Source organism: Ammospiza nelsoni, chromosome 3, assembly GCF_027579445.1.
Source record: "Ammospiza nelsoni isolate bAmmNel1 chromosome 3, bAmmNel1.pri, whole genome shotgun sequence".
Taxonomy (NCBI): domain Eukaryota; kingdom Metazoa; phylum Chordata; class Aves; order Passeriformes; family Passerellidae; genus Ammospiza; species Ammospiza nelsoni.
This window is the reverse complement of record NC_080635.1, coordinates 18,965,363-18,985,163: the sequence shown is the minus strand read 5'-3', so window position 1 is coordinate 18,985,163 and position 19,801 is coordinate 18,965,363. Positions and strand designations below refer to the sequence as shown.

At 41.5% G+C, this 19,801-nt stretch overlaps 1 long non-coding RNA gene across 1 annotated transcript in view; it reads right to left on the bottom strand.

The window, feature by feature from the left end:
* Positions 1–2,213: 2,213 nt before the first annotated feature.
* The window catches only part of LOC132071574 (uncharacterized), a 29,958-nt gene continuing 12,370 nt past the window's right edge, over positions 2,214–19,801 (bottom strand). Inside the window, exons 3-4 of the long non-coding RNA XR_009418143.1 lie at positions 5,075–5,147; positions 2,214–2,293 (exon numbers count right to left, since the gene is read on the bottom strand). This is a non-coding gene — a long non-coding RNA (uncharacterized LOC132071574). The remainder of the gene's footprint in view (positions 2,294–5,074; positions 5,148–19,801) is intronic.

Below are 19,801 nucleotides of genomic sequence, written 5' to 3'. Positions count from 1 at the left end.
CGTGTGTTTCACAGAGGCGTGTCCAGCTTCTCAGTGGTTCAACAGACAGTTACACAAAAAGCTTTGCATCACTTCCCTAAATTTCCTCCCATTCCAAACCATGACAATTAGGCAGTAAGTAACATGTCAGGACAGGAAACAATATTTTTCTGTTGTTTTACAGGGATTTTAAATCTTGACATGCATTACAAGATTCCTTTAACCCCATGGTGCCACTGCGACCTCTAAATGGGAATGATCAGGTGGCAGGTGTTATGAACAAAAATTCGGTTAATATTTTTTTTGTGAGAAAAAGTTACCACTACTGCTGGGCTGCTGGCTGTGTTATGCTAATTACGGGTCATTGTCGTTAATGGTTGTTTTTGTATTAGTAAAAGCCCTGGCTGGGGCGAGTTAATGGCCCTTCTCCTGAGACTGTAACGGGTGGGGACCTTCCCGAACAGTGAGGAGAAGAGACCTGGAGGGGGGGGTTATGCAAAGTGACTTCCAGGACCAGAATGCTTTGTGGGACCCCCGACTCCAAACCCACGAAGAAACCCCAAAAACAACGAGCCAAATAAGAGTTGAGAGACTGGAGTGACGTCTGGACGTGAAGAGCCGAGTGCTGAGCCTTCAGAGATGAGGAACACCTTCGGAGCCTCTCGCCCTGACCACGGGAGTTGACCCCGGCGCTGAGACCAGGCCGACTGGGTAGGAGGGGCAACATGTGGCGGGGAATACCACGCCCTAAAGGCTCCCACGAGGACTGGATCCCCCAGCTCTGCCCCTGGTGGACAGAGCTGTGCATATTCTCCTCCTCTGAGTGGCCCTGAAAGACAACGGGATGCTGCAGACCTGTCGAGCTGCCCAATCCTAAGCTGATCGCTTTTAATAAAGGCATTAAAAAAGAGAATAAGCCTCCTGGCCTGTTTATTTCAGCAGGTTGGAACTGGGTTTTATGAAACAGCAGGGAAGAGCAACCACACAAGCAGGATTTGCAGCACCATCTCCAAGTCAGAGCAGTAATTTCACAAAAATATGGAATTAAATTTGTACTTAATATTGATTATGGGTGTGAGATGCAAAGCTGCATTTCGTGCCAGGTACAAACAGGCGACATGTGTATTTGTGAATGCGAAATGTGTGGATACCGACAATGGGAGGGAGAGCTGTGAATTCTAATAATAACTGAGGAAAATAAAGCATGGGAAAAGGCCTTTGAACCTATCTTTTGTTTGCAATTAACCCTGGTTGATTTAGGAGCATTGGAATTAAGGTGTTAAAGATGTTGTTTTTGCTTGCATTTAATCCATAAAAAGCTCTGCAATAATAACCTTTTGAAGTATAATTTTAGAATATTACTTGTATCCTTGAAACTGTAGCTTTGGAATATATATAAAGGAAATATGCTTATCTCATGCGTTATTGAAGCAGAGAAAAACAACTTGAGAAAGGAAGATGAACATCACCTCAGGGTTTATGGTTTTGACCAAAGGGAAGCTGGACATCACTGTTATGAGATTTATAGTCTCTGCAATTAAAAGGTGGACCCACATCTGGGGAGCTGGACCCCACCAGATGGGATTCGTCTTTCTTCTTTCGGAAACTGGACTGTCACCATCTGGGGATAATCCTTTGAGATACATCCTGAGAAATTAAAATCACAATAGTGTATAGAATTGTGATGTAATAATTTGGAATAAAAATTGCTGATGAGTAAAAGATTGGAAATAGAAACTGCTGAAAAAAAACCCAATGAGTACCCCTGTAAATACCTGTAACCATCAATTATCGGTGTGCAGTTGGAGGGAAAACTTCCCCCACTGTACCCAGCGCTGTATTGCTCATACTTTACCACATTAAATAATAAATTGATTGCTGCTTGAATATTGGCCTAGTCAAGCTTCTTATTCATAACATGGGGTACACAGACACAGCACAAATAGGGCTGATCAGAGGGAGGTGCACATTAATGGGTTTCAAAGGCTACTAAAGTAGCTTTTGCTACTTGCCAAAGCACAGAAGCAAACTGTGGGGTGTGCTAAGCACCAAGATGGTTTGTCAGTTTGTTTTACAGACATCCTGGGAAACAGCAGATATTCCACAACCACAGAACAAGCCATGAAATTAGCCCCAGCATGCCACAAGGCAATGAAGTGACTGTGGAGGGCAGAGTGTCAAGAAAAAACAAAGCCTGAGAAACATTTCTGAAAGTGAACATACTTATCTCTATAGCAGGAGTAAGAGAAAAGCAGCAGAGATCCTGTGCACAGCACATGCTCAGGTTGGAGAGGTTTCTACCCCCAGACTGGACCTAAAATGAAATGCACAGTGCATAACTGAAAGCACACAAATCAGTATCAGTGTTTTTCAATGTAGCAAATTATGCTGGCTTTATAACCCATGAAGAACAATTATGGATCTAGAAAAGACATTATGATTAGTGAAATAATGGAAAGTGGAACAGAGATTTAATTCCAGGTGATTGACGAGTTGCCAAGGATAAAATGGTCCTGAAAGAAAACATATCCTATGTGTAGAACAACTGCACGCCCACGACAGCAATGCTCAGATGGAAGAGCAGTATGAATAACTGGGGACACTACAGTTCCTCTTGTTTCTGGAAGCAATTAATTTGAATTATTCTGCTTGTTAAGGGGAAAGAACAAGTCGCTTGAAAATAGCCTGCCTATCATGTGACCAAGATAACCAGGGAACAGCACACCATTATTTAATCAATTTACACTAAATGCTTTGTCCAGAGTTACTAATAGAGTTACAGAGTTTGCCCAGGTTACTAATAAACAAATTAACATAGTCACAGAAAACTGAACCACCACATTTCTTTGTGCTGCCAGACTAAAAGCTGGAGCTTGCAAGACCTGCTCTTGCATCTGAGCTCTGGCTTTGTGACTGTTTCCTCCTGTCAGTGCTGCACCAGGTATCTGCACTGAACAAAGTCCAAGGGAAGCTGAGGATAAAATGTTGCTGCCCTGGTAAAAACATGAGCTAGAACAAGTCCCTGTGTCTTTCTGGAGTGTCAGAAAAGATGGGTGCCACAGAGGAGAGGACTGATGGACGGATTGTTAGACAGACGGGTGTTACGGGTATAACTGGCAGTTAGGCTGGTAAGAGAGGGCTGTGGCTAAACTAACAGTAAGAATTACATCAGTGCATCATTTTTCTTAACAAAATCATCAAGGCACTTTCTCTGCTTCTGAGGACATGTACCAGAAATGCCACTTTAACCAACACAAGGGCAAGTAGTGTCTGCTGGCTGCAACATGCATGCTGAAGAGGAGATGGAGTAATAAGGGTATTATCCAGCTTAGTTTGTGGCTGCTGGAATGCTCCAGGCAGGAGGTGCAGGAACTCACTAGCGTGAATCTGAATTGCCTGTGACCCTCCCTTGAGGTACTCTGCTACCTTTCATGCAATACAGTAGGCTTTAAGGACAATCTAGGCTGAAGATTCAAATGAAACTCCCTAGGCAAACATTATAGTCCAGAGCTTTCTTGTGCATTCCCAGAGCATTTTAATGAAATGTTTGACTACAGCTTGGAGTTCTGAGGAAACCATTACACAAAAGGGTTTGCCCAAATATATTTTGGCTTCTGAAGTTCTTCTTGTGTTCACAGCTGAGCCCCAGGCTTAAATGATGAATATGTCCATCCTTACAACAGATGCTGTGGTTTTCAAAAGGCCTTCCTACTTCACGCTAAAAAGGAAAACAATATCATTTGTGAGGACTAATGGCTGGGTTAAAAATCACCAAGGTTAAGTATAGGAGAAGACAGTCTCTTCCTTAGTACTATACAACATCAGGTAACTGTTCCTGACAATGCCATTCATTATGCAAAGCAGTGGAAGGGGCTGGAAGTGGAAAAGACTGCAGATGGTACTTGCCTGGTAGAGACTGCTGTGGAGAGAAACCCCTTCCACCAGTCTCCTCCTTTAAAACACAAATCTGATTATCTTTTGAGGCACAGTAAAATAATTTTGTGTATAGAGGGCCGAGTTTCTCTTTACTGTGCAATAAATAGTTTCTTTCTTGTTCCTAGCAGTAAATGGGTTTGTCAGAAAAAGCGTAGATGGCCAGAACCTTTTGGTCACCCGAGGATAAAGAAGAACAGGAGGGACCCTTAGCAGCCAAGTAGGGGCACAAGGTGAACTCACCTGGAATTCCCTGATCTCTGTCCCATGTTCAGTCCTGAACCCACATTCCCTCGACAGCTTTGGATACATCAGGGAAAAGTCTGACTCCATACCGTGGTATGGATCTCTTGAGAGCTGGTTTGTGGCACTACCAGGCTGAAAAACAGGTGCTACAGACTGGTCACCTGCCATTAGAGAGTGCAGGCTAAGCTCATTTCTTCTTCACTCAGAACAACTTCCCCTATTCCATCAGGAAAAGGTGTATGTCACAGTCTTTCTACCTGTCCTCCCTTTTGTGCTGTCCTGATATTGTGCTCCCCTGCTAGCTGCACCTCCCTCAGGAATCATACCCAGCTGCAGCAATGCTGGCATCTGAACTCCTTGACCAGAGGAGTGTGTAGGGAAGAGCAGAGTTGCCTCCTTAACCTTCTAGAGGCTTACAGCTCACAATACTTCAATCACAGACAGCCAAGGACACCAAGACCTCATGCTGGTCCTGGGCTCAGTCACCTGCAATGAAAACAGAATTCTGCCAGAGGTCTCCAAAAGAGACATTCAGAGTCTTCTGCTGCCAACACACACAGAGATATTGGGATGTCCAGAACAAAATACTGAAAAAAACAGTTGCCCTTTCAAAAGCCTGGGTTTTGTTGGTTTTTCTTCAAGATAGGAACAACCAAGACTGCTCCACTTCAGATAATACAGACATCCCACGTTTCAATGCCAGCTCTGCCCCAACTAATTTACTGATGCAGAAATCAGAGCTGGCATGGATCACTCAGTCTCAAATCTTTCCCAGGATCTTTTACACACATAATGAGCTACATAAATGGTGTGTACATTCAGAGAGCAAAATACAGAAAACAAAACTACTGAGTATTTCAAGAAGCTGGATTGTGGACTGAGTTTACATCCATCTAGTAAAAGAAAGGAAACTTACTTTGTTGCTGAGGGTAAGTCAAGTAATGGGATTTTCCATCTCTATTATTTTGCATTTCTTTCTTTTGCATTTCCTGTAGACATAAAATAATATCCATGAATTTGAGACATTACTTGAAGCTTTTAATTTATGTTACTGATATGACTTCACAAATTTAACAACTGTAAAAAAATACTTGGGCAATGATAAATCACATGTCAAGACTGAATCCAGCTCAAATGAAATATATTCATTTTCCTCAGCCAACAAATGGGAAGTGTTCTGACTTCCAGAGTAATCATGAAAGTCAGGCAACCTTTAGTTACTGGAAATAATGCACTGGCCCTAAATGCATGCATATGCATGATCATATGACAATTTTAATTCACTAATCAGATACTCATTCCATCTTTCTTTATGATCACAAAACATCTGAATGAGAAGTTTAAGAAAGCCATCAATAAAAACTGCTAAAAATACTTACCCTTTAATTCTATAATTGTTAAAAGACTGGCTATAGTCACAGAATGCAACAGACCAAGGGTATAATATTTGACACATAACTTTTAACTTCCTCTGCACTACAGAATTTCAGGAAGCAGGTCCATCAGACCTCCTTTAAACAGGGCAGGCTGCCCATTGTTATACCCTTACATTGTGCTTTCAGTCACAAGTGTTATATAAGGATGAATATTAATTACTAAGTGGAAAACGTCCTAAAAAAGGAATCCAAATGCAAGGGCTCCTAAGCATTCAAGGGAGACAGTACATTTACAAGCAGTCTCTGAAATTGAGGGTGGAACACAAGGCGGGGAATACAATGTTTAAACCAATAGGGAGCTGCGGGGAGGGGAATAATTTAAACAAACCAATGGAGTTTCGAAGGACACAAGATTGATAGGGAAGTTTCTAGAGAAAGAGGCAGGCTTGGGGAGGGATTGACATTCAATAGGAGGAGGAAGAGGGAACAGAGGGGCAGATCTTTGGAGAGATGGACAGCTGGGGAAAAACAACAGGGGGGAAAGGAGCAATCCATCAATAATAAAATATGCTGTAACAGTACAAAATAAGAAAGATTACAAAACTGACTGCTGGAAATGTATTAAAATTAAAAAACACACAATGCTACAAGGCACTCCTTCAAATAATCTAATCCCAACTCTGAGGGAATCCAATGTTCAGAATTTATGCCTTTCAAAAAAGGGAGAGACTTAATTTCTTTCTGGTTTAAGTAAGTGTGAGGTTTGTTATTCTTAATCCCCTAGCTATTCCATAGAATCTGAACAGAGACGGATGATAGCACAGAATGCAGAAGTTGAACAGGAATTCCTTTTTATGTAAATATGAAAAAGGAAGAATACAGATTTAAGGTCTTATGGGTCATTCTCAAACAAAGAGAGAAAATCCTGCAACATGCCAGATACTGACAGGGTCACAAATTCTAAGTAGATTAAGTTAAATCCAGTTTACTAACATTTTCTAGAAGTAGATAAAAGCTAATTCCCTGCTAGGAAATTAATCACCAAATATATATTGCAAAAGCACTTCTGCGTTGCTTTTTCCTTGACTGGGTTTTCTGTATCTTACAGGACAAAGTCTGAGGTTTCTACTGCTTGCCCTCCCTTTTTATGTGTGCATTAGCAGCTGAACTTGCACTAGAAATCCATTACTCTATAGCTCAAGAATGCAAGACAGAAAAGACTTAATTTCCTCCATCTTTAATATCTTTAATGCTATTTCATGCCGTCTATTTTATGTTCTGTCTAGAGGTCTGGGTAATAGAAAGAACTAATGTGTCCCATGCTTAGAAAAAAAGCATGCTTGCTCTGGATGGATAACCTGAACCATAGAAAAACCATCTGACCCTTGCACTAAACTATAAAAAGAAATTTCTCTGCACACTGTTAGTGTTGGGTGGTCCTTGTACAGGGATAAGTTTTATAGACTCACTTTGAATCTGAAAATACGCTAGATCAAGTGGTGCTTTGGGAAGAACCTGGTACTTTCAGAAAGTTTTTATAGACTTCCCAAGTGACTGAGCAGTAAAGATACAGCCTCACTCCCGTAAAACCTGTCTCTTTTTTCCTAGTAATGCATCTACTCCACAATAGTCAAATCCTGTGGGGTCCTTCATTGGCAGGCACAGCTCTGAGCAAGGGCATGGTGAAAGCTGAATTGGCTCCATCCACCTCCATGGCCAAGCTTGCAGGAAGAAGTAAAGGTGTGGAAAGTTTCCTAGAGATGATTTTTAATGGCATTTCCCTTCAATATATCCACAGGGGACAATAAGAAGGGGGATGGGGAGACACGGGAGAGGCTTTGCCTCCCTGATCAAGTCCTCCAAACTAGGGGAGCCAATGACATATACAGAAGGCTAAAGCCAACTAGGCCAGTAGCTTAGGGAGTTTTGTCAGCTTCATTTAACCAGGGACAAGTTTCACAACAGAGTTCATAAGAAATGACCGACACAACTGCAAATGTCATCACTTTCTCTGGCAAATGCAAAACCAAAACTGCTTCTCAAAGATAAACATACAACTCTGTGTTTACATAACAAATTCTAAGTGGTCCTTTTCATATGCATGAGGAAGAAGAGGAAGCCAAGCCACCGATCATGTTACTCCCACACAGTTTAATGTTCTGCTGCCAGACACTCGGACACCACGGTGATGAGTGCAAGCCAAAGGCCAACATGAAACATAAGAGATCTATGTATTTATGCAATGGTGACTTTGTTGTTTTCTCATTGAAGCAACCTTTTAGTTAGTATGAACCATCTGAATGTTCACTCGGGATTCAAGGGGCACAACATGAACATAAAGCTGACATAAGCCCTAAAGACTTTAAGTGCTGCTGCAGCAAACAGAGAGGGGACAATAAATCCTACTCTGCAGACCTCCAGAAGGAGCTGGGTCATCCTGCTACAACAGTGTTTGCAAGGGGCAGCATTATGATATCTGGAAGGAGGGAAGTCTTTTGTTTAGTGATCCCAGACTTAAGCACAGCAGACAGAACAATGTTTCCAAACTTTCCTACCAAATCTAGATTTTCTAAACTGTAAGCCAATACAATTTCCTTATATCAACTACTGTTCATGAAAACAAACTGCAAAAAGAAAACAGCATGAAAGAAAACAGCATAGCCATACACTTAAACCGGGGCAAAGAGCTTTCACTAAACACCAGGTTTCGTGAAATAAAAGCATTAAAACAAAAGGGTGTATCTACTCCACACAATTTCAAAGATCAGAAGTCTTCCCACACTGCTTTATTGAATGCTTAGAACCAGACTGATATATTTAACAAAAAATCAATGGGAAAAATAAAGGACTGCCTGTCTGACTCAGAGGAAGAATTTCATTCATGGGATAAAAGACCTTAATGAGGCAATTCAGCATTCAAAGGGAGCTATTAGCAGAGAAGGAATGAAGTGGTTGTGTAACAAAATTATGAGCACTGAGTGCAGATGGAGGAAATGGTGTTTTGTAAATTCAGAATCCGGGATTTTTTTTTAATCTTTAAATACTTCATACAGATATGCTGTCTGCAATAGTTAGCATGATTTAGGGTCTCATTCATGGCCATTTTTTTCCCCAGATGGGGCACCTACGAAAATACACTTGAAGCCAGTAGAAGAAGCACTGGCACACAATTACAGATCACTTATTCATACGGGCATGCCCAGTACTTCCTCTTGTAAGAGTCAACACTTTTGAGACTCCAGTGTTCCCCCAGGAAAATAAACAGCTGAAAGAGCCTGTGGACTGACACAGCTATTATTTGTACCTCCATCTGGACAAGAAATTCTGCCTGGTGCTCATGTTTTTAGCTTGAGGGTGGAGATCAGGATAGGGACTGAGCAGGGCAGAAGTTTGTCCTACCAACAAGCTCCAGCTGGTTGCAGATTTACAGGGCTTTGCCTGACTGGAGAGAGCTTGGTGCCCACAGCCAGCCTGACCACAGGTGAGGCAGCCTGGCTGCCACTTCCAGCTCTGCCACATCCTTGTCTTACTAATCCAACTAAAATCAGGACCCACATCCACCTTCTGCTCCGCCCACCTCAACTCCTGAGCAGAAGACCCACAAGAACATGGCACAGCTCTGCTAAGTGTGAGCCAGATTGAGTTTTACTGGGAAGCAGTTAAACAGGAAAGGAACAGCCTTGGTCTACTGTTGTGATGTGTTTTTAAGTTCTCCAGTTTTCTCCCCTATTTTATGTATGCTCCCCCTGTGTTCTGTGTTAAATGGTTCCTCCCTACACAGTTTTCCCACCACTGTGGACCTGACAGTTAAGTTACCATGGATACCCCTTCCCCTCCACTGCCAATCTCTTATGTTATGTAATTTCCCCTCCCAGGCTTTGCCTTATAAGTAAGTCTTCCCTCCTCCCTGGGCCCAGTCAATCACCCCCCACTCCTCCCAGGCTTCGAGAAACTTCTTCTCTCTGGGGGTTGTGGTTGGCTGGTGTCCCGGGGCCCCTCCTCTGCTTTACGTTTATTGGCTATATCCTTATGTCAGTTATGTTGTGTACCTCCCTACCTATTCACGGATTGGTTTGCCGGGTTTCCCTCCCTTCTCCACCCCTTCCCTTTAAAACCTTGTTGCTTCCTCTGTTTGTTGCCATTTGCTGGGGGTTCTACTGTATATAAGTTGTGCTCTGCTGTGGGATTCTCCAATAAACCGACATGATACCCCTAGCAAGTGGTTGTCACATCATTCGTGCTCTCAAGCGCAAGTAGTCCGATTCCGAGATCCAGCCCAGCCCAAGGCCAAGACGCCAAGGGGGGCTGGCCTCCGATGCATAGGGGCGTCGGCCATTCTCACCCCTTCTGCTAGCCGGACATGGGGCCGTGAACGCCCTCGCGCAGTCTACCATTTGCTAAAGCTTGGAAAACACACCTTGTCAGGCTCAAATCTCCACATTTACTTGGGCAGCCAACAAACTGCAAACAATGTATGGTTTAGGCACAGCTACTGGAAAGGTCTATGCACAGGAATCACACTCTTCTCCCACATCATGAGTTTACAAACCTCCCCCAGACCCTCCCCTGCCCTCCACTGCAGACTGTGGCCACTACTCCAGTTCAAACACACACACCCCACACACCCCACACCCCCCGCCCCGCTCTGCTTCTGGCTTTCGTTACAACACCAGCATATTTAGCACAGCTCCTTATCTTACATTGTCTTCTGCATCCTTCTGCTTGATGATTTCTGTAGGATTTGCAGCTATTCAAACATTTTGCAGGAATTCAACACAAACCGTTTTTTTCCTAAACATTAGAACACAAGCTTTTATGGTTGAGAAAACTGGAAGTCCAGCTTTCATCTCCCTCATTATAGAAACCCCAGTAGATCTTAGCTGCCTACTAGATTCTAAGGCTTATAGCCAGACTCAATGCCAAATTAAATTACTAAACTTCTTATTAAATTAATTAAAACTCTGTGGGTGACACTGTATAGATGATTGAAACATCTGGACTAATAAGTCCCCCAGATCAGTATGGAAAAAATGGTTGCTAGAACAGATAGAGAAAATGGGATGTACCAAGAGGACAGCAAGGGGACAGGCTGCTGGAAGAGACAATTAAGAAGGCAATTAAGAAATACCCCCTGAGCTATGAGAAGAGGAGGCAGCAGAATTTCTGTGTTTCAGAATCAGGATCAGATTTTGGCATTTTTCTTCAGGTTGGTACTAAGAGATCTGAAGCAGGAAGATGGTTTTGGGAACTTAAAAATACACAGCAACCCCCCCCCCCCCACCAAAAAACCAACCAAACAAAAAAAAAAAAAAAAAAAAAAAAAAAAAAAAAAAACCACTACAAAACCCACTGAAAAACAAAACCCACAACTATACAAACTTCCCCCCTCTCAAAACTGCTCAACAACCCCCACGTATTTTTCTTCTCTGCAGCTGGGTAGCCGTGCCCCTTTAGAGATGCTTGGCAGTTTATTCCATGGCCCAGCGGATGCCCTGTGTGGAGTACTGGATGACAAATCACATCTTGAGATCAGGTTGTGTGAATTTCAATTATTCTCTTGGGAGGACATTGATGACAACTGCTGTATGACTGCATTTATTGTTTGGGCTCAGCTTGGAGGTTTTTTGATCTGCAGAAATTTTGCTTCTGGTGATGATTTATTCTGATTTTTCTCTTTTTAATCATTGCTATGCAAATGTTGTATGGCTATGAAGTAAAAAGTCCTTTCAAAGAAAAATAACTGGTTACAAGACAAAGAACAAAGTGTGGGCATTCACAGTGGAGCGAGATCATAAGCTGATTTCCTCAGGGAACTGTGCTGAGATTCAATTCACTCATAAATAAATGGCAAAAGGTGAGAAAGTTTTCTACTGATAAAAAATTATTCAAGACAGTAAGAATGAGGGCAGACTAGGCAGAATTGCTAGGGGGCCATGCAAAATTTAGTGATAGGGCAATATGAGAAAGAATGACAATTTAGGCAATAATGCACATGGGAAAAAAACAGTCTTAACTTCACATAGGGAAACTATGGACTGAAACCTAACAATTATCATTAGCATATTCTAATTTTAGGTCCATTTAAACATCAGCTCAATAAGAGTCAAAATAGCAAAAATAAAACAGAAGAAAATAAAATACATGTTATCAACAACAAAGGAACAACACAGAAATTCTAATTATGTGATTGTATGAATCTCTGTCTCTTCCACATCTTCAATATAGCCTGTAGTTCTTGTTCCCTCACCTGAGGAAGGCTGGATTACAACCAAGATCATTCAGAAAAAGGCAACTACAATGACCTCAGCTACAGAACAGCTTCCACATGTGGAAGGATTTTCCTGTGCTCTTTATGATTTGGAAAGAGGTTATTTTAGTGGAAGTAGGACATTGATCCACTAAACAAAAGTGGCCAGGATCAAACAGACAGGCGTCAATTACTCAACATCTAATACAAAATGTAAGGCCATAAAATGAAAGGAGAAGGAGGATAGGCTCAAGGTGAGGTAAAGGAGATGGTTGTTAATGCAACAGGTGGTCAGTGTGTGGAAAGCCTTGCCAAGGAATGTTGTTGTTCCAAATAATTTTAAGGGGTTCAAGAAAACACCTTGAGAGATGTACTGAAGAGACACTTTGAGAGATGTACTGAAGAGAAAAAGGATGTGAAAAAATAATAAAGGTGGCAGAAAATCTTACATTTGCTTGTCCTTCAACCATCTGACAGTGGGTACTGTTGGCAGAGGATCCTGGGGCAGGTGACCCTTGCTCTGAAGCTATGTGGTTCTGCTGTCTTGCATCTCTGCCCTTTTGTCCTGTACTCCTGCTGGGTGACACAGTACACACAGGCTGTTTGCTTTGGGATGGATTAAATGTCCTATTTTTATACATGCTAATGAATAAAAATTGAATTTTTTTCAAAAGCTCATCTTCCCCCACTGTGCAGGATGCAGCACAGGCCCAGGAGGGACTTTACCTCATGCTTGAAATGTCTGGCAAACTATTTTGCACAAAGCTGACAATAATGAATCCAGCAACTAATTTTCCTGAGAAACAGGAGCTCACCATTTCTTTGTCCAGTAGGAAATTCGTGGATAAAATGTTCAGCTTTGCAAGAGAACCGGACTTCAAAATGAAAGGATTTCTACTTAGATCTAAAAGCCATCTGAGTCAATAAGCACAAAGCCTTTTAACTCTTCCACTGCAGGTGTCCCTGAAGAAGTTTTACCTCACCCTCTAGTACTTCCTTGGTAGAAGAATCACCCATTCTGCTTCCTCAGGGATATGAATAAAGCTTTTACCTGTGAGGAAGCTGGACATTCACAGAGATGCCACACAGATTTTCAAGACTAAATAACATGAAAATTATGCATAAAGCAGAGTTTGTGCCAGTTTTCAAGCTCTCTCTTTGAGTGTGAAAGGGCTGCTATTGGAAAGAAATTAATGACTGAACAGCAGTGAGGCAACTTTCAGAAGGGTTCTGCAAGGCAAAATTAAATTGAAAATGTTGGCAGAGCTTCATTTGGATATGGCTCTATCAGAATTCATCAAATAAAATATGTCTTACCTTCTCCTTCAAGCTCTAACTGTGCCTGGCCTGACAGGGAATTAGTGAGACATTTCTATCTGCTGACTTATATATTACTGAAACAGTCTTGTTATAATTTTTGCAATGTTCACAGTTTTAGACATTTTCTGACTTAAATTCAGTGACAGTCCTGCAAAACCATTCAGAACCAAATGGCCATAATATGTTCTGCAGACACACAAAATACCCTGAGGAGAGAGTTAATAGGAATGAACATAACAAGGCTTTTTGAGGAGAATGAGATGCGGTATATATTTTATCTTAGCAGATTTTAACTAACTTCCTGAAGGTTCTTTATGTGGAAAGGTTTTTCTGTTTAGGTGAAAAGTCTAGTTGGATTCAAAAGGACACTCTAATTTTGTTCTCCTCCTCTAAGAAGAGTATTGATATATTTGTTCTCTGATATTTTGGGGGTTTTTGATCTCTTCTGCCCTAGCAGAGATCCTCTAGATTCAGGATAATCTCCATTAGCAAAGGCTGCTGCAGAAAAGAGGGACTAGAATACTTAGATTTTGAACAAAGATTAGGATGGCCTTCTTTTCAGGTCTCTGTTTCTATTTTCACACCACTCTTTTCATTTGTATGGTTCAGCATCACTAAGAACCTGATTGTCAGGGAAACAAGTGAAATAGATCTACAAATAAAGGGTCCAAGGAAAGGCAGAACTGTCAAAATACAGCACCACACCTATCCACAACAGGAGTCCAGCAGAGTCTTCAGTCCCTTCCAACCCAAGGAAGATCTAGGGACCCCCGATGATGTTTCACAAAGACCAAAGCCACCCTTGTCAGAAACACCTGGTCCCAGACCAGTGCTGAAATAACACCTTTCTGAAGTTTAGCACATCTTTATGACTAAATCCTCTGAGACATTTAAAAGCCATTTTTGAAACGCTCCTCTTTTCTCCCTTTTTATAGAAGACAATAACATGTGAGCAGGTGTGAGAATGCCACAGGGATCCAGAACACTTCATCAAGTTAATGTGGCCAGTGCAGGAGTCACACTGAGCAGGGCCACTGGGAATTCTCACTTAAGACAAGTTGGATGTCTCTTTTAAGCTCATTTATAAGATGCACTGCAGAAAGTTTCAGTATCTACTTTATATCTTGCATTTTTATCAGTCTTTTCACAGATGTGCCCATAGCCTGACTTCAAAATCAAATCCAGGGAAATTCAGGATGCTCAGGAGTGCTGCCTGTGTGTTTTACCTACTCCTCTACCCGCCTTGCATCATGAGCTCTGCTGTTCATGGCCATCATCATTCAACCATGCAACCTAAACCAATGTGGCTATTCATAGCCACATTGGTTTAGGTTGCATGGTTTTAGGTTCATGCTCCAAGTACTTCTTGCACCACCACACTTTGGGAAATGCTGACAAGAAACAAGAAGCTGCAGGCTTCAGTCTTGGATGTGTGATCTGCCAAGTGGGTTTCACAGAGTTTTTTTCATGCATGTAATACTATAAAAGTATACACTTTTTAGTTCAGTCAATGATTTTAACATCCTGGCCCCAGGAGGCTTCCAAAGTGAAAATACTGAAGTTCAAAGTAAATATCTCTATTAGAAATCTTCTGAGCAGGCAGCAAGGATGCCTTGTGCTGGACACCCAGTGCTGTTCATGCAAATACAGGAGTGAAACAGAATGAAAATCCATTCTCTGAACTGGCCTGTGTACTCTAGGGTCTGACTGTACCCAAGCAAATCCCTCCTTTGAAAGGTGGATCATTTTGACACTACAAGAGAAAGGATATTATATTCCAAGTCTTATACTCCCTATACTCCTTCAGGAAGGGCAGCCTCCTTTCACTCATCATGTCCATGACACACAGTATAAGGCAATCCCAGCTGTTAAATAAACCTCAACATGCCAAGTTTACCATGCTGAGATCTTTTCTCAGCACATTCTTGTTTCTGCCACACTAGCTGGCACAAAAGAAACTTAGATACAAAAAGGGTGTGAGGAAGGGAAAACCCTCAATAGAATTATTTCCAGTTATATACTAGGGAGAATACATGCAAACTTTAGTTTTGTGCAGGAACTACATCTCAGGAGGAGCAGCATCCTGAGTCTTGCACCAAGTGTGTTTTATCCAACTCCAGTTAAAATGCTGGGATTTTATCACCCACTGAACTCAGTGCTTCAGGCAAAACCTCTCATGAGGCTGCAAAATAAATCCAATAGGTGAATGATATATTGCAAAACTCCTTCATGGATCTTTTCACAGTCACGGCTACCCATGTCTTGGACTGTGAAAAGTTGCTGTATTTTTTTCTGTGATCAGCTGCCAGTCAGGTGGATGAAAAATGAAACTTATCAGCACATTAACACAAATTATTTCTCAAATTCCGCAGGTGGTTGTGAAGAATTTGAACCTACTCACACATCTATTCTAGACCATTTGAAAAAGTGGATGACTTCTCCTCCATCCATGATGGGTGACTGCAGTAGTACTACAGGATTACTTTGCTCCAGAGAAGCTGTTTCCTACTTTGCACATTCTGAGCTTCTCAAATGGTTTCACTGCTCAATGTGATAGATGAAGAACTCAAGAACTCATCATTTGGAAATAGTTTATAAGGACAATTTTTATTTTAGGAATAAACCTTAGAAATTTAATGATAGATTTGTAGTTTCAATTGTTAACTTCTTTTGAGCGCTTCCCGGTAATTTTGTATTTCCGCATATTTTCTTCCATTTTTCAGAGCATAGTTATTATGCATCATAGTAATAAATGGATGATTACTTGTACAGGGAGGGGAAGGACATCACTTAATGCCAGTCCTGAAACTACACTGTGACTCTAGGAGGGAAGTGTCTCAGGTAATTCCTCCTCAGCAACACGCTAGGAAAAGAAACCAGACCATATTAAAAAACTATGTCAGTACACTTCCTTAAATTAGGTTCTACACATGCTGAACATGTTTCCAGCCAGTCCTTCTCCAGTGGTGGTATATGTGGGATTCACCTGAATCCACGGTCCCCTTCTGCACAGAGAGTTTCCCTCTCAGCTCAGGGTAAGGGCAGCACACCTGCAAGTCCTGGCAAGCACAGTGCAGTAAATGAAAGCAGGCAACCACCGGAAAGTTAGTCTGTCCTTTCTCATTAATTAAAGGAAGATACCAGAATAAATGATAGGAGAAAAAGCGACGCAGATTTTAAAAAACCATCAGGACTGAAGGTGACAAAGTCAATAGTAATTAAGCAAATGATCTTTGCTCTGAATTGCTATTTCCTTCACTGAGTACAAGCTTTTAGCTTATAAACCCTTCTCCAGCAGCCTGATAACAGAATAGCAGACTCCAGGTACTGCAGCCGGCCTTCCATGGTTAAGCTGGAGGCTCTGTCAAGCAGTTCGGTGTAGTAATAGAACATCCTGACTGTACCTGTGGAAACAACACAACTGCCCAGCCATGTGCTGCAGCTGTAGGCAGAGAATTTATACCAATGGGTCAGGTCATGAGTAAGTTAGAAGCAGGGCTTGTTCTTACTGTTGTTTTATGGCCACTTTGGTTGGTCCATTTAACGGTTGTATATAGGACTCCTTTGTCAGTCTCTCAACCCTATCTATTTCACTCATTCTGACCAAGTTTTCACTATTTTGGCAGCTGTTAAAAACTACAAGGTGCTGATGAGAAGGAGAGAAGCCAAGCCTGCACTGACTATCCCATCTGCTTCCTGCAAGCAAGATGAATGAGAAGCACCTACAGTATTTTCAGCATGGAATATTTATCACTCGATTGGCACTATCAGAGGCAGCCTGAAAGGTTTCCTGCATCTGAAAGTGTAATATAATACAGTGAAGGGTATTGAATGACAAAGAAGTGCAAGACTGGATTCCACACTTGCAAGGCATCTGCTGCTTTCACAAAGCACAGACACGGCTCTTCAGGTTTTGTTTTGCACTGATACATTGGCATTTCACCCTTATTTATGAGTTGAGTTTCTCCTCATACGGGGTACTGCGAAGGGAAAAATTACACCAGCTTTTTTAAATAAAAAGTCCAGCAAAATAAGGCAAGTCAAATTCTGAATTATTGATTAACAGATTCAACTCTACAGCTTGCACAGGTGTTTCAGAATCCAGACCTCTCACTTACATCCACAGATCTCCTTACTTTAAACGTCATTTGAACAGCTGACAAAGAGCTCAGAGGAGAAGAGTAAGGCAAACTTTGGAATATAAGATTAAAGGACTTAAATTTGACTTCCCAAATGACTCAGACAAGCTCTTTACTGCACATTCACAGTTCCAAATGAAGGCCTTTCTGTACAAAAGCAAATGATTAATATTTTCGAGAAGCTGGCCATCAGATTAGTTAGGAGGCTCTGTAAGAATAAAGAACGGTTGAGCTGCAAATTCAACTCTATGTCCATGTACAAGCCTTTCCTAGAGTTCAGCAACATCCAGTTTCAGGACCAGGCACTTGTTTCTTCCCATCAAAAGAGGCATCTGTTCCATCCTTTAGATTTCAAACTGGTACAAAAATTTAAGGATCTCATATCTAGTGCTTTTATCTAGGCAAAACCACAGCTCTGAAGAAAAACAACAGCATTCTTCCCCTGGCAAAACTATTCCAGATCTGTATTAAAGACAGCAAAGAAACTATTTTGGTTAACATTTGATGACTTCTTCAGGCTACAGGGACTGCTAAAGTAATTGCATTTTATTTTATTGCAGCAGCAAAGGAGGAGTAATGCAAGTAGAGTCTGTAAATATCCATCTTTAGCAAAGCTGTCCAGCACATGGAAGTGGTGCATCAGATTGCATTAATGAGAGTGTAATGTATGAATCAAGAGAGATCATTCAGTGGTGTTCCAGCCTCATTAGGACATCACATTTCATTTTGACAGTAAGAAATAACTGAAGAGCAACAAAACATGCTGGGAGGATGGTTTCATTGTGGATTATACATTGCCTGCCATACTGGGAACTCCCTGGCTGAACATTTTATGTACTCCCAAACACATAGGACATCTTACCCTTGCTGTGCAGGGCTCAGTAAACAGTTCTGCTGTAAGCCATGAGAATTATCAGAACAAGGAAAAATTCCCTGTGACCCTGTAAATTTCTGCAGAGATGATAGTTTTGACACTTGGGTCCAAAACTCTTCCAGACAACAAGCACATGGGTGGCACTGAGCACTGGCACAAGGCAAATGAGATTCACTTTTATTCACTTCCCACAGCATAGAAGAAGGAATCAGAAATTTCCCAGAGTATTTTTCCAGACAACCAAATTTGAAAAGCAGTCAAGTGTGAAGCAAGTCATGCTAAACACAAAGCTACTCCAATAACAATGCACTCTCCATTGCCTTTAACTTCACTGGAGTCCCACAGAATTTAACAATAACCAAATTGTTTAAAAGCAATCAGTCAGCAGAATGTCCAAACCCTTTTGACTACAAAACACTCACCTGTATTTTGTCAGGGAGACCTGAAAAAATGGCAGCTAAAACCAGCATCACTGTGCAGATCCCGTAATTCTGAAAACTGACCCATCCATCAAGATATAAAATAAGACACAAAGCAGGAGAGACAGTTTCATAAATCCATTCACAGCATTGTCTGAAGAATGGGGGGAACAATGTCAGCACTTGTTGAGTTGGATATAACAGCTATGAGAAACTGGCCACAGATAAAACCAGAAGTGGACAACCAAATTAATATTAAATGGGGAAAGTGTCTAGTGCCTTTTACCTTGCAGCTCTTTATGATGGTGTAAAAACAGGAGAAAAGGTTACACTGAGACTGGCATGGCTTTGATCGCCAGCTATCACAGGGCTTCACCTGTTTTAGACCAGGATGAAGGCCAAGCGAGCTGGAGTATGCCTTCAGAGCTGAACAGGAAGACAGAAGAATTGGTATCTGAATTTTCCGTGATGTATTTGAATGTCTTTCAGAGTTTCCCCTCCTCATTTTTAGGTTTTCATTAAATCTTGACGACTCAATGTGTCAGATTATAGAGTGTCAATTTTGCCTTGGTTTTAAAAATCATATTACACCTCTGTTTCCCATACTGCATTGATTGCTTATAACCCAGCATTTGGCACAGAGGCCAATATCTGCAGCAGGATGCTTTCCTGACTGAAACAAGGATTTTATCCATAATGCAGGCAGGATTAAAAACTGATCTTGCAAGGAACAGCAGGTACTCTTTGCATGTCCGTGGAAATGCTTGTAAGAAGATACTCAGCACCAAATAAAGAAATTACAATAAAATACACTATATAGGGGGTTGATGGTAGTTTTTAAAAACACTGTATTCATATCTGAAGTATGAAACATGTTAAGGGAGTGTAAGTAGAATCCAGAGACACAGATGCTAATCCATGCACAATTAAGGATACATAGTGAACACTTCTGCATTTCCAGATGGAGAATTTAGGTACTAAATGGCAGGTCCCAGTCAAGAAACTACACATCTGCAAGTTCACTTGAGGTGAAGAATTTTGCCTGAGGCTGCTCTCACACAAAGGCAGCAAGTAGGTACTATCTGCTTGGCCTCTGAATTCAAAGGGAAAAGATAGTTGAACGAGTCCTTCATCTCTTTGAAATGGCTCAAATTAATTAATGTTTCAACTTACTTCTAGAACACGATAAGACGCATGCAGTGAGGGATGAATTAGACAAGAAAAATGCAAAAGACTAATTAAAACACTGCACTGCAAACAGCAAAGGA